The sequence below is a fragment of the Gouania willdenowi genome, chromosome 17 (genome assembly GCF_900634775.1).
Source record: "Gouania willdenowi chromosome 17, fGouWil2.1, whole genome shotgun sequence".
NCBI classification, from domain to species: Eukaryota; Metazoa; Chordata; class Actinopteri; order Blenniiformes; family Gobiesocidae; genus Gouania; species Gouania willdenowi.
Window position 1 is genome coordinate 29,356,468 of NC_041060.1, and position 12,474 is coordinate 29,368,941.

At 39.0% G+C, this 12,474-nt stretch overlaps 1 protein-coding gene across 5 annotated transcripts in view; it reads right to left on the reverse strand.

The window, feature by feature from the left end:
- tnr (tenascin R (restrictin, janusin)) overlaps positions 1 to 11,032 on the reverse strand; it is a 327,598-nt gene extending 316,566 nt beyond the window's left edge. For all 5 annotated transcript variants that reach the window (XM_028472320.1, XM_028472321.1, XM_028472322.1 and 2 more), the window contains exon 1: positions 10,562 to 11,032. The gene's annotated coding sequence lies outside the window, so the exon portion shown is untranslated. The remainder of the gene's footprint in view (positions 1 to 10,561) is intronic.
- Between the last annotated feature and the right edge of the window lie 1,442 nt (positions 11,033 to 12,474).

The window sequence follows — 12,474 nt, forward strand, 5'->3', positions numbered from 1 at the left end:
TGTATACATTTTTACAAGTGCTTAATCTTAGGCATATTTTGAGTGAGCAGTTCATATTTTATGACTAAACCAGTTTTGTCATCTTCCTCACCCCTGACCTTCTGTGTAGCACAAAGAAACTAAACTCCCACAAAGCCTTGAAAAAGGAATTCATTGCCTTTTCAACTTTGTTTCACAAATAAAAATGCACAATCAGCTAGTTTCTAAGTTTTTTAATTCACTATCACAGATATCAAATTAGAGGTTAAATTGCTTTCTTAGACATCCTGGTATTGATTCCTGTGTTTCCCCTGCTCAGCACTGTCACTACTCACCACACTGAAAAAATACAGGTTCAGCGAACCTTTTTTTTTTCTATTCCTATCATATTTATACTTTCTTTCAATTTTTTGAGAACTTTGTAAAAAAAAAACTGCACATTCCTCAAATGTGGCTCAGGTGGTGGAGGAGTTGTCTTCTGATCAAGAGGTTGGGGGTTTGATCCCAGTCTATACATGCATATGCGTTGAAGAGTCCTAAACCCTAAAACCACTAAACCCTAAGTTGCTCCCAGTGGTTGACCAGCACCTTTGCATGGCAGCTCAGTCCCATTGGTGTGTGAATGGGTGAATGAGTTGATATTGTAAAGCGCTTTGGGACTACTTCAGTGTAGGCATAAAAGCGCTATATTAATCAAGTCAGTTTATCCAGGCCCAGAAGATGTGCTGTTTAAAGTTATGCATGTGACTAGAATTAATATAAAGACTGGAAATAGTCATTACAGTTCTTTTTTGTATTGCCATATTGAATAAACAAATTGGAAAAGAAAAAATATGTCACTTGCGGTTGATAAAAAAAAAATCTCTGGTTGAAAAGAGCATCACGCTCCTGGATTTCTAAAACTTTATTACAGCATAAAGAGAAGAAGCAGAGGTCCAGTGTTCACTCAGAACACTTTGGATTCCAATATGCTAAACAGTTATCATAGATTTTTGACCAAACGATGCAAAAAACCTACATACTGCAGCTTTAAGAAATGTCAACAGATGAGCGCATCAGTTTCATCAGCCACCACTTTGTCTGTAATCTGTACCCATCTGAATATGCAACAGATATCTGTAATCACGACTGTGGGAGCTCAAAAGCCTGCACATTGTCAAGCGCTGCAGGTTTGAGGGAAATAATGTGAGGTGGACTTTGACAAGCGTCTGTGATCCCGCTGGGCACCCTGTCTTATTACCGAGGAGACGGGAGATGTTGTTTGCATAAAGTGAAACATGCTTATTGGTTTCCTACATAATGTGCTGTTTTAAATTTAAAATGTTCAATGCCTTATGGCGCTTGATGTGAAAGGAGCAAAACATGGAGCAATATATATTGTTTTCTCTATTTTTACCTCAATTTGCACTGAGCTCTAAAATGCTTTTAAGACAGTTTAGAAATGGTTCGCAACTATCCCTGAACACATCTTTGTTATCAGTTAGACCACATGCAGCTGCTAATCCTGTTACTTTGTCTGTCACGTTACACAGGTAGATGCTATAATATTATAAAGCTAATTAGGGGCAATTTTCCTGTTCATTAAATTGAAAATCTGGGAACACAATTGCTTCAAGCGTGCAAAGAAATCACAATTTCATCCACATTATGGCAAACACCATAGCCGGGTGGGCTGCTTTCAGCTGTGCTGGTTATTGCTAATGGCCAACACAACTGTTGTGTGAAATCAGCACAGTAGGAGAGATTAAAGCTTGTAACGGATTATAATCATTTTCAGCAGGAAATGTAATTACATTGGCCAACATACTACTGTACCTCTCATTGCAGCTGGTCAACAACAACAAATCTACTGACAAAAGCAAAGACAACAAAAAAAAGTAAAAAATATATTGAAGCTGTGTTTTGTGTCTTGCCGAGCTTCTCTGTCATGGAGTCTGTGCTGCCAGATTTATCACATAGACTGAGATGACAGCACTGGAGTCCCTGAGGTGATTCCTCAAAAGATAAAGAAGAGACTGGAAGAAAGGAAGTCAGTTTATTTTTTTACATAAATGTGTCTTTTGCTGTTGGACATCTAACTTCAAAAAAACTGATCCAGCTTAATAATTAGGCAAATTTCTAAGAGCTAATGCTAACCATTGCATTAAAGGAATATACCAAGTAAAAACTACACAGCTTACTGTCATTAAACCACAAAGAGCCACCGGTTTGTTTATGGTCAGATTTAACACTTTTATGGAAGGATAAAAGCTAACATGTCACACGTCGTGTGAAATAAATGTTAGCATAAATACTGTCACTATTCATCCGTTCCAACTTGTGAAACGCAATTTATTTAATTATATTTCACATGGTCACTGACAAATCTGGTCCCATTAAAGTAATTTAACTATTGTGATTATTACACCTAAATATCCTGAATGATTAAATCATCAAGCTTGATCTGGTTTAATTATAGTAATCACACAGATATTTTTCAACCATAACTTTATGTAACTCATTAGATATAAACTAAACTTGATTCAGCAGCAGTGGTTTATAGTAAACAGTAAAAACAGTAATGTAGTTATTTTTTGTTTTTCATGTGTTTTTTTTAATTTTTTTTAGAAAATAATTTCATTATTAATGAAGAAAGTAATTATATACAATAACACTAATGGAATGACCAATATGCACAAGTTTTTTAATGTGTAAATGCTATTACTGAAGCAGATTTTAGTGTTGATGCATTAAATTTATTTTGTGTTTGTAAGGAACCTATTTACACTAAGTTGGGAATTGTTTTATCTATTTATTTATTCATTGTTTTTATTTGTCGTGATTGACCCCAAGCCAAATTTAAAAGATTGTAGCAACATAGAACAAATAAATTTACGATTTATTTGTTCTAATCGATTATTGAAACTAATCGTTTCAATAATCGATGACTCTTTGGTTGCAGCCCTACCAAATAGTAGCTAAAATTTATATACCTTTTTTGATTAGAGCTGGGAGATTAATAAAAAAAAAAGTAATCATCCTCCCTTTGCACAGCCCACAGTGCACAGCTAATAGTGTGGTTGCCAAACCCCAGATTTTTGGAGAACCTTGCAATATGGTCAGTACAATTTTTTTTTTTTTTTTTGCTGTTTCTATCCCTCTGAGGTGTGCTCTTTAAAGGCACACCGTGGACTTTTTGTCTTAAAGAGTTGACCCATATGAGTTATTTGCGTGAAAGTTACCGGTCTAGCGGCTCTAGTGGCCAAAAGTTACACAGCGTGCCTTTGAGAATTTGAATGATACCACTCTGTTATCCTTGGTCAACCCACACAATATGCAATTTATGGCTTCCAAAACTGAAAATATCATCAATATCTCAGTAACTATGCATAGTATCAACATATTTTTGGTGTCTATACACATGTTTTCAGTGGTAAAGAATCAGAGTAAACGATTTCAGTATTGATAACACAAATATTTTTGGCAAAATATGAAAAAATCTACTTTAGTGTAAATCCGAGTCATTACAGAACATCCCCTTTACTTATGCGGATGCATGCTGCCATTACATTTGACTCAGTCCTCAAACAAGTCACTTTAGCAACATTGTCACAGTCATCAACCTGTCGGGTGTGCTCATTCTGGAAGTGTGCCTCCCTGTGACATCCACAAAACATTGTACATGGTGAGTGAGCTGTATAGCATCCACACTTTGCTATCGAACAGGGTGTATCCGTAGCACAACCACACCTTATCCTTTCCAGCCCCTCTGGTGGAGCAACACAAACGTTGCAATGTTACTGGGATCAAGCATCTAGTGCGTTCGTCACGTTCACATGCAGACTTGACAGGATCTAAATCTGGAGGTTCTGAGTTGAGAGCTGATTTCCAAATGGCAGTCTGAATGTGCGCTCACTTTAGACTCTCTTCGAATGCCTCTTTTGAATTTGGGAGTGACTTAAGCTCTGGAGACTTTGTCACATTTTTTCCACCCAGCCTTTGTGACCAGACTTCTCCACGGACCTCAGACATGTTTGATGTCACCAAGCTTTTGACCCCGTAGCAGGCAGCCATGAATGCTGCCGCTTTTTCAATGATGTCAGTGTCACAGCCTGAGAGGGTATGGGCGGAATACAGTTGTGAAAGCAAGTGTCCATGTTCACTTGCAGTTGCCCAACTGTCTATTGTAGTTCGTGCAGCACTTGGTCCTTCCAGTTCAGCTGCCTTAACCATCTGCTGACTTTGTGGCAAGTCATGAGATCTTCCCTGTGGAAGACAACACCATCCTGAATTACAACTGGTAAAGAGTCAGTCGCGTTAATGACCAGACTGTGTTCATTCGCTTCTGGATCAAATTCTGAAACATCTGATCTATGACCTGTACCTTATTTTCAGTTACTGTAAGGACAACCATCTGTGGTGGCAATGGAGTATGTAACTGCAGTTTGTGCCATTGGCTCGCTTTGTCACCAGCCAGAGCTGCCCGTCTTCCACTTTTAAAGCAAAGTAAAAGTCTTTCTCCCCTCACCACGATCCACTGTCCTGCAAAGAAAAACCCTGCGCCACTGATCTGGAGGCTTAGGATCAACATCAAGGCATTCCTCACTGCAGAAAAGGCAATGTTGCCAGAAGTTGAAGGTTTTCGATCGGACCGACAGACGTTTTCCTGCAGATGTCTCTTCAGAACCTTTTGATGGGCTCAGTTTATACTAGTGTCTCTTGAGGTGAGATTTGGAAGTATATGTGGATACACAAGCTATTTGATAAAGCACCTCTAAATGTTTGTCTGCCAACAGTCTAGTTTGAAGATCATGATGGAGATCATCAGATCTCCGTTAACTTGATAATCTTGTCAGTCCCCTGTGACGCTAAGTTCCTTCTTGTTTCCATCTTCTTTACAAAAGATGCAGCACCCTTCCATCTTACAGCTCTACCTGGAAGAGATCATAATAATAATAATAATAATCACAATTTATTTTGCATCGATTGGATAAGGCCTTTTTTCAGGCATGTTTTAAATTCTCTCAAGGCTCAGCTGTTAATGCAATTTTACGTCTACTGCTGGAGGAAACCGTTCTTGCCTTATAAGAACTGTACTCAGGGAGGACAAGCCAGATAAGCTGGTGAAGTGAATAGACAGCAAGGTGGCAGGCAGGTTTGAACCCACGACCTCTCAACTTTGAGTCCAGCATGTTCTTCACCACTTGCTCTCAGAGGAGACGGACGCTATTTTTTTCCCTCTCCCAAATTTTCCCTGCTTGCTGCTCTTTTGTCTTGTTTTGTCTTGTTCAAATCTAACAGGAGCCTCTATCAGCATCCCAATCCTGAATCTAATCATGGAATTGATTATCTGGTCTTTCTTCGCTTTTGGTCAAATTTCTCTATTAGAAGGACGGGAAATGGGAGAGTTCACAAGTCCTGAGGATGTGGAAGACATCCATCACCAGATTGGAATGTATGATATCGGGTCTTATGCTGATTGATCTGGCATTTTCCTGAATTATCGCAAAAAATTGGATTACGTTGGCAGCACTATTGGAAGCCGCAGTTAACGAAGAAAGGAGCCAAACTCTCTGAACTCTCTCAGATGGATTCCACCGTGGAACTTTAAGAGGAGGATAGTTTGTCTCACAGGATATGGCCACACTATTGGATTACTTATCGAACTGACCAGGAACAGTAGGGCTGGCAGCCATGTTATGGCTAGCCCGTCTCAAAACACCTTCTCTATTCTCATTCGGCCCCCCCCCCTGAATGAGCAGCCTGTGGTCTGTTTTCTTCTCTCCAAACTCTCCAAGGACGGAATGTTGATAAGACGCTCTGACCTTACCCTCACTTTTCATGTACACCTGGTCCCGGCTCTGCCAACGAACTCTCGAGGTCATCTCTATGTGAGAGTCAGCAGCAGAGTCTGAGTAAACAGGCTTATCTCAACGAACACTTTCACTCCCCCTACATCACTACATATCCTATATTGTCACTGTCTCTTCTGGCTCCAACCCTCCTCCCTCCCAGCGGTTGGTCAGTAGGAGGCGCGCCATAAGGGCAGCGCCACACTGTGGCTGACCTGCGAACTACCCATCCTAAAGACCCATCCCCTGTGCTAACGTGCTGTTGTATTGAATTGAATGTTGTATTTGTGGGTTTCTGTCGCAATGTTGCTGAAGAGTTTTTTTTCATGATCCCAAACTCTGCCCCTCTCTACAAGGGCCTAGTTTGGTTTTTGCCTTTTTTTATCTCTTCTTCCTCCCCATCGTTTGTTATCCCATTTCTCATCTGAATAAGGGGCGCCGCCCTGGTGGCAAACCACAGTTCTCCCACTCCTGTGCTCCCATGTTTATGATTGTCTTTTCATGTTTTCTTGGACGGGATGAAACTGAAATGTGATTTCGTTGCTCTGTAACATGTGCAATGACAAATAAACTCATCTCATCTCATCTTAAGCACAGGACTATCCTGACACATCAAATATATTTGAGCCACTCTGGCAGAACCAGATAATAACAGAGAAGTGGCTGCTTTTACCAAGTCCTTATTTGCATATTTTGCAGAAAATATTGGTGTGATCAATACTGAAATACTTCACTTTTTACCCATATTTTACCCCTAAAAACATCTGTATAAACACCAATTATTCTGATACAATGTGTAGTTACTACCTTAATATGCCTATTCAGCAAAAACTATTGGTGTGATCTTTACTGAAATGGCTTAATCTGATTCTTTGCCCATCAAAACATCGGGACCGACACCAAAATTATTTTGATATCATGCATAGTGACAGAGATACACAAGGTTCCTGCTGCTTAACAGAAGGTTTTCCTTGCCGCCATGATGAATTCATGTTGGGTGTGGGATACATATGTATGTGTATATACGTATATATGCATATGTATGTATCCATAAAATGAAGAGTCCGTCCTTAAGACTGCTCTACTGTAAAGTGTCTTGAGATACCATTGGTTATGATTTGGCGCTATACAAATAAAGATTGATTGATTGATTGATTGAGATATTGATGGAAAAATGATTTTCAGTAATTGCAGCCCTAAGCCTTTTTCACACGTAGCTGGGTATTTTTTTTACAAACGTATATCCACCCTCATCCTTTTAAAAAAAAGGTTATGTCCACACATCATCGTTTTAATAAAAAATTCCATCCACACAAAACCGCATAAACGTGCTATAACAAGTATATCACTCTCTGTTGTTGGCAACTTTATATTGGGGTCTTAATTGCACATTATAGCTTTGCACACCTGCCTAACAATGTTTGAGACCCCGTTCATATAGGAGAACTGTCTTGTGTGTGCACGGCCTGTCCATACAGAAGGCCACCGGAGAAGGTAGATGGCACAAACGAGCACGCGGCACTGCAGGCCCCAGGGACGCACCAAGCAGCACGGCCGGAAACCCACACCAGCCTCGTGGAGCACAGCAGCACGCCCCCACTCTCCAGGCACAGTGGGGCACTAGCCACAACCCCCAGCGGTTCAGGGGGTGACAGACCATACCGTAGAAAAATATATTTGTTTTGGCAGATACCCGGCTACGTGTGGACGGGGTCTTAATTTGCATATTGTGCAGATTGCCCAAGGATGACAGAGTGGCATCATTCAGAAAACAGTGTTTCTACTCCTGTTTATTTTTGACATTTGCTTTACTTTGAAGAGACAATCTGCCAATTGTTGTCTCTGGCTGCACATCAAAGTGCTACAAGTTCATATTTTTGCTTTCCATTGAATGTAAACCTTTGTTCTTTGCAAAATATTTTTTATAAATATTTACAGAATAAACTGAGATGAGAGTAAGATAATCGTGCAATAACCAAAATCAAGGTAAAGGATTCAATTAATCATGGTTTTGTTTTTTGCCTTAATCGCCCAGCCCTAATTTTGACAAAATGCAATTTCAGGCACTGGTTTCCAGAGTTTATTTACAGCTGTAGCTACCTTACAGTTTTTCACAGCTAGTTTTTAAACACTGTATACAAGGCAGGTGGGTTAAAGTAAATCAAAATAGTCCAACGATTAATGATAGTATAGCAATATTCAGCTTAGCCTGAAGTAAGACACGATCAAAAGACAAAAACATACATTTCTTAATAGATGAACCAGGATAACAAACAGGAGTGAAGAAGAACAAGTGGTTTGTGTCATACTTCTTTCTGCCACTGTTTAATTCTGTGCTGTATCCTATGAAAAAAGTCTTTGACAATGAGGGCTTGGTACGTGTATATTTAATTGTCTTCCTAACGATAAGTAATGACAAGAGCTTTGCTAACACAATTAACAATGGTGCAGAGGAAAATAAAACTTCCCTAGAATTAAGTTTTATGTAAATTATTAATTACCACACAGACGATAGGCTCAGCTGCCCGCTGGTACTGAAATAAATGCAACTCATTTGGAAGGCATCAGACAAGGAAATTGAAGAGATAATACAGACAAAAAGGGAAGGGGAGAAAAAGTTGAACAAATACCACCTGTTTCTTATGTGGTATAAAGAAACAATTTGCATGAGTAATTTAAAGATGAAACACACATTCCTCTCAAGCACAAACACAAATGTGAGAACAACTGAAGCAGCCATTTGTTGTTTCATTACCCATAATTTCAAGCCAAAAATGTGCTCCATTTGTGTTTTTAGAAATCTGGCATATTTACTTGTTAAAGTGGAGCACTTTTACACAATAACAGATGGCAACAATATAATACTGAGATAAGTACATAATTTCACGATCATTTGATTATTATTTTTTTTCTCTCCTTTTTTTCTCTTTCTTCCTTTTAATTCAATAAACAGGCATGTTTTACTGAACCCATCCCATAGAAAAATGTCTGTCTTATATTGTGTGTTTGAAGTGTTTTGCCTAAGTTTATAGTTTTGGAAACTTAGGCAAATTGTAGGGGCAACACTTCTTTGTGCATTTTCCTGAAAAGTAACAATAGAGTAATGAAAAGATAGAGGGCCAGGAAGAAGTATAGACAAGATCAAAGTTCATCTGGTGGAAGAGAAAAAGGATGAAAAGCTAGTTACACCTTGCCAAATGGGTAAGGAGGGAAGTGAAAAGCAATACATCCCAAGAAAAATAAACTGAAACATAACCTTTTGCAAGTACACAATTCCTTCTTAAAAAAAGTAGATCAAAAATACCTGATCATTTTTTTCCTCCTCATTCTCTCAGTATCCGCCTTTTTTCCTGTCAAACTATTCTTCTTTCAACTGGAACCCTGCGTTTATCAACGATGCTTTCAAGAGGCTCAATATTATTTATCATATTACAACCATGGACAAATATGTCATATGGCAAGCTCAGGCAAATTAAACCATTAAACTAAACTGGGTATATGACAATAAACACTATTGAGATAAAGAGAGGTGTTATAGGAAGAAGGAGCTAAAAGTGGAATGTGGACAAATAAAGATGGATGATAGGATATATTGAACAAGGTTTGGTATTTTCACGCCGGAACCAATTTGAGGATACAACGGGAAAGATTCAGCGTGTGTACACCACGTTTCTAAATGTCACCATGTTTCATAATAAGTCCACACAGCTGAGTTATCTGAGCAGGAAAGACAGTTAATTAGCCTCCTGAAGCAGTGGTCCAAAAGCTTTTTTTAATGGCTGTCAGGAAAGGCGGAGAACTAATGGCATTTGACAAATGACAAGTCAAACACACACAAAAAAAGAATAACCATTTTTTCCACATGGTTTTCCTATTGATTATGATCAACTGAGCATAAGCTTCAAAGACAGAATTCAAACTTTCACTATGTCCTTCACTTTAAGATAAAAGTGAGACTATACTGTTAAATAAATACACAAAAAATGCTAAGCAACATGCAAAAAACATCATCCAAATGCACAGTATCAAGCATGTTAGCTGAACGATGAGGTCGAAATTGATATGTATTAATAATACAACAAAAATAAAAATCAGTTCTCACATTTTTCAGATCTGCTTGTTTGTCCCATTGAGAATTCATCAGTCAAAGCCGCCACAGGTTTTAACAACACAGGCTGGAAGTGGACGTACTTTCTGTACGTCCACTTCTTAACAGCTTAACAGCAGAGCAACATTTCTTTTCTAAGTGTCTAAATATATTTGCGTAAACCACAAACCAGAAGTATAAACATCTGTGTTTTGTGACAGCTGTGGGGGCGATTACAAATGTCTCATATAATGTCCTTCAATGGCTGATTTACAACCATTCTAACCCGTCATGGTAGTTTTCCTTCCTGACAAAATAGCTGTGAACACAAATAATCCTAGCAAGCAGCACGAGGGAGTTGTTAGCAACTATTGTTGTGTTCCTCTCTGCTCAGCATGATGGAGATTTGATTGACATTGAGGTTATGCAGTATGTCCCCCATCAAGATGACTTTAATGCAAACCACAGTTCATGTAGGGGAAAAATCGGAGTGCAAAAATGACACGCACAATGAAAATGCAAAATAGTCTCAAATGCATTAAATGCACTAAGTAGCCTACAAATGTATATTTAAATCATGTTGGACAAACGAATGCACCTGAGCTAATGTCCAATAAACGTGAATTAAAAAGTATTTCCAGCCCATTAGAATAAGGTAACTCACCTGGTCCAGGTGTCCAGTGGTGAAGCCCTGTGATCAGTTATCTTTGTTCTTGCTCATTTCACTCCCTCGACCAGTCTCTGGAGCTCTGTTCCTTCTGCGGGTTGCGCAGAGACGATGAAGCACCCTGTGTGGCTCAGCGTAAGTGCATCGATCTCTCCGGCCAAGTGCTATGTGCTCCTGCTGATTCCACGACACTCTGATGTGCTCTCTCCTCTTTGCCTCTCACTCTACCTCACACAGCTGCGAGGGAAGGGAAATCTGAGGATGGGCAATGTGCTTCTCTCTCCACCCTCTCTCTCTAACATGTAGTGAGCTGAGATGCTGAGACGCTTTCTCTTTCTTCCTCAGATCCTGCAGTGCATACCTCCACTATCTTGTCACTCTGTCACTCTTTCTTGCTGAGCAGAACTGCATGCTATCGCTGCCTGCATCTCCCCTTTGCTGTCTTGCCGCTGATTCCCCTGCCGTTATTTTCTCTCTCTCTGCAACTATTGATCCATGTGTCTGGGTCTTTGCTAGTGCAGCCTCTAGTGGCAGTCTTCTCTTCATGCTGCTCAGTGTCAGGCTTGACTTTTACTTACTGAAAACCATCAGCTGGAGCATGAATCTACTTCAGGCCATTAACAGGCATCGTCAACTGTGGACTTTTTAAATAGCAATTATTAAAATGTCAGAAGTAACAGCTTGACCCTCTTGTGAACGCATTTTTAATGATTCATTAAATTAAAATCATACAATGCAATAAGACAATAATCTTGATAAATCTTCAACAGCTTGATTTCGTTTTTTCAGCCCCTCAAATTAATGCAATTATGCAGGGAAAAGACAAAAACTAATATACAGTTTAAATTATGGTAGTTTGATAACACCATTTGACACAAAAAATAATCATCTCATGGCATATTATAGCAGTCTATAATTAGAAAAATAAATTTTAGAAATACATGTGGACTAGGGATTATGTTGAGCTGGTTAGAACCACACTCAGTTCCAATACAGGTTCATTTAAGCCCGGAAAGTTCTCTTTCTTGGAGTGGCTTTTGCAACAATGTAAAAGACAGCAAACCATATAAGTCTCAAATTAATTTCAGTGTCAGGATTCCACAGACTAACAAAGAAACTAAAAGTTATACTTTGCAATCCCTGTTTAAATTGTCCCATGCATTTACAGACTTAAAACATGATGCTAGCTTTCTATGTCAAACATAGATATGTCCACTGTAGTTGCATCCCACAATGTGAGGTGTAATGTAAAAACTTTGGCTGAAGGAAAGAAACCAAACTATAATATATATTAAAAAATATATATATATATATATATATATATATATATATACTGATGAGCGCAACCTGCTCTCTGTGGCGTACAAGAATGTGGTGGGCGCTAAGAGGTCCTCCTGGAGAGTCCTGAACAGCATCGAGGAGGAAAGAAAGGACGGGGATGAGAAATGCTCAATTGACCGAGAATATAAATGAACATACATGCTCAATGTTTACAGTCCCGGTTATCAAGTACAGTATGCGTGTGTGGCAATACACTACTGAAGTGTGTCAGATGTTTAAGCAAACTACCACATACTTCCTGTTACATTGCTTTTCATGTAAAAATCCACTGCAGTCTAGGGGAGAAGAAACCCTTAAAAGTGAACTTTAAGATCTTGAATTCGTTCACTTTTGTTTTACACTTTTCATCACATTAAAACTAAAAGTAAACCCGTAGTATTGAATTCACTAAAATTAGTGTGACACAAGCAGAATTCACTTACAATGGACACATCACTCTCTGTCTCAGTATTTGTTGTGTGTTCATGGGATAGCTCATGTGCCGCTTTTTTTTTTTTTTGTGCTTTCTGTCATGTAGCTTTTTGTATGAACTGTCATGGCCTGGTACAAACAAAAGAATAAATGATCTG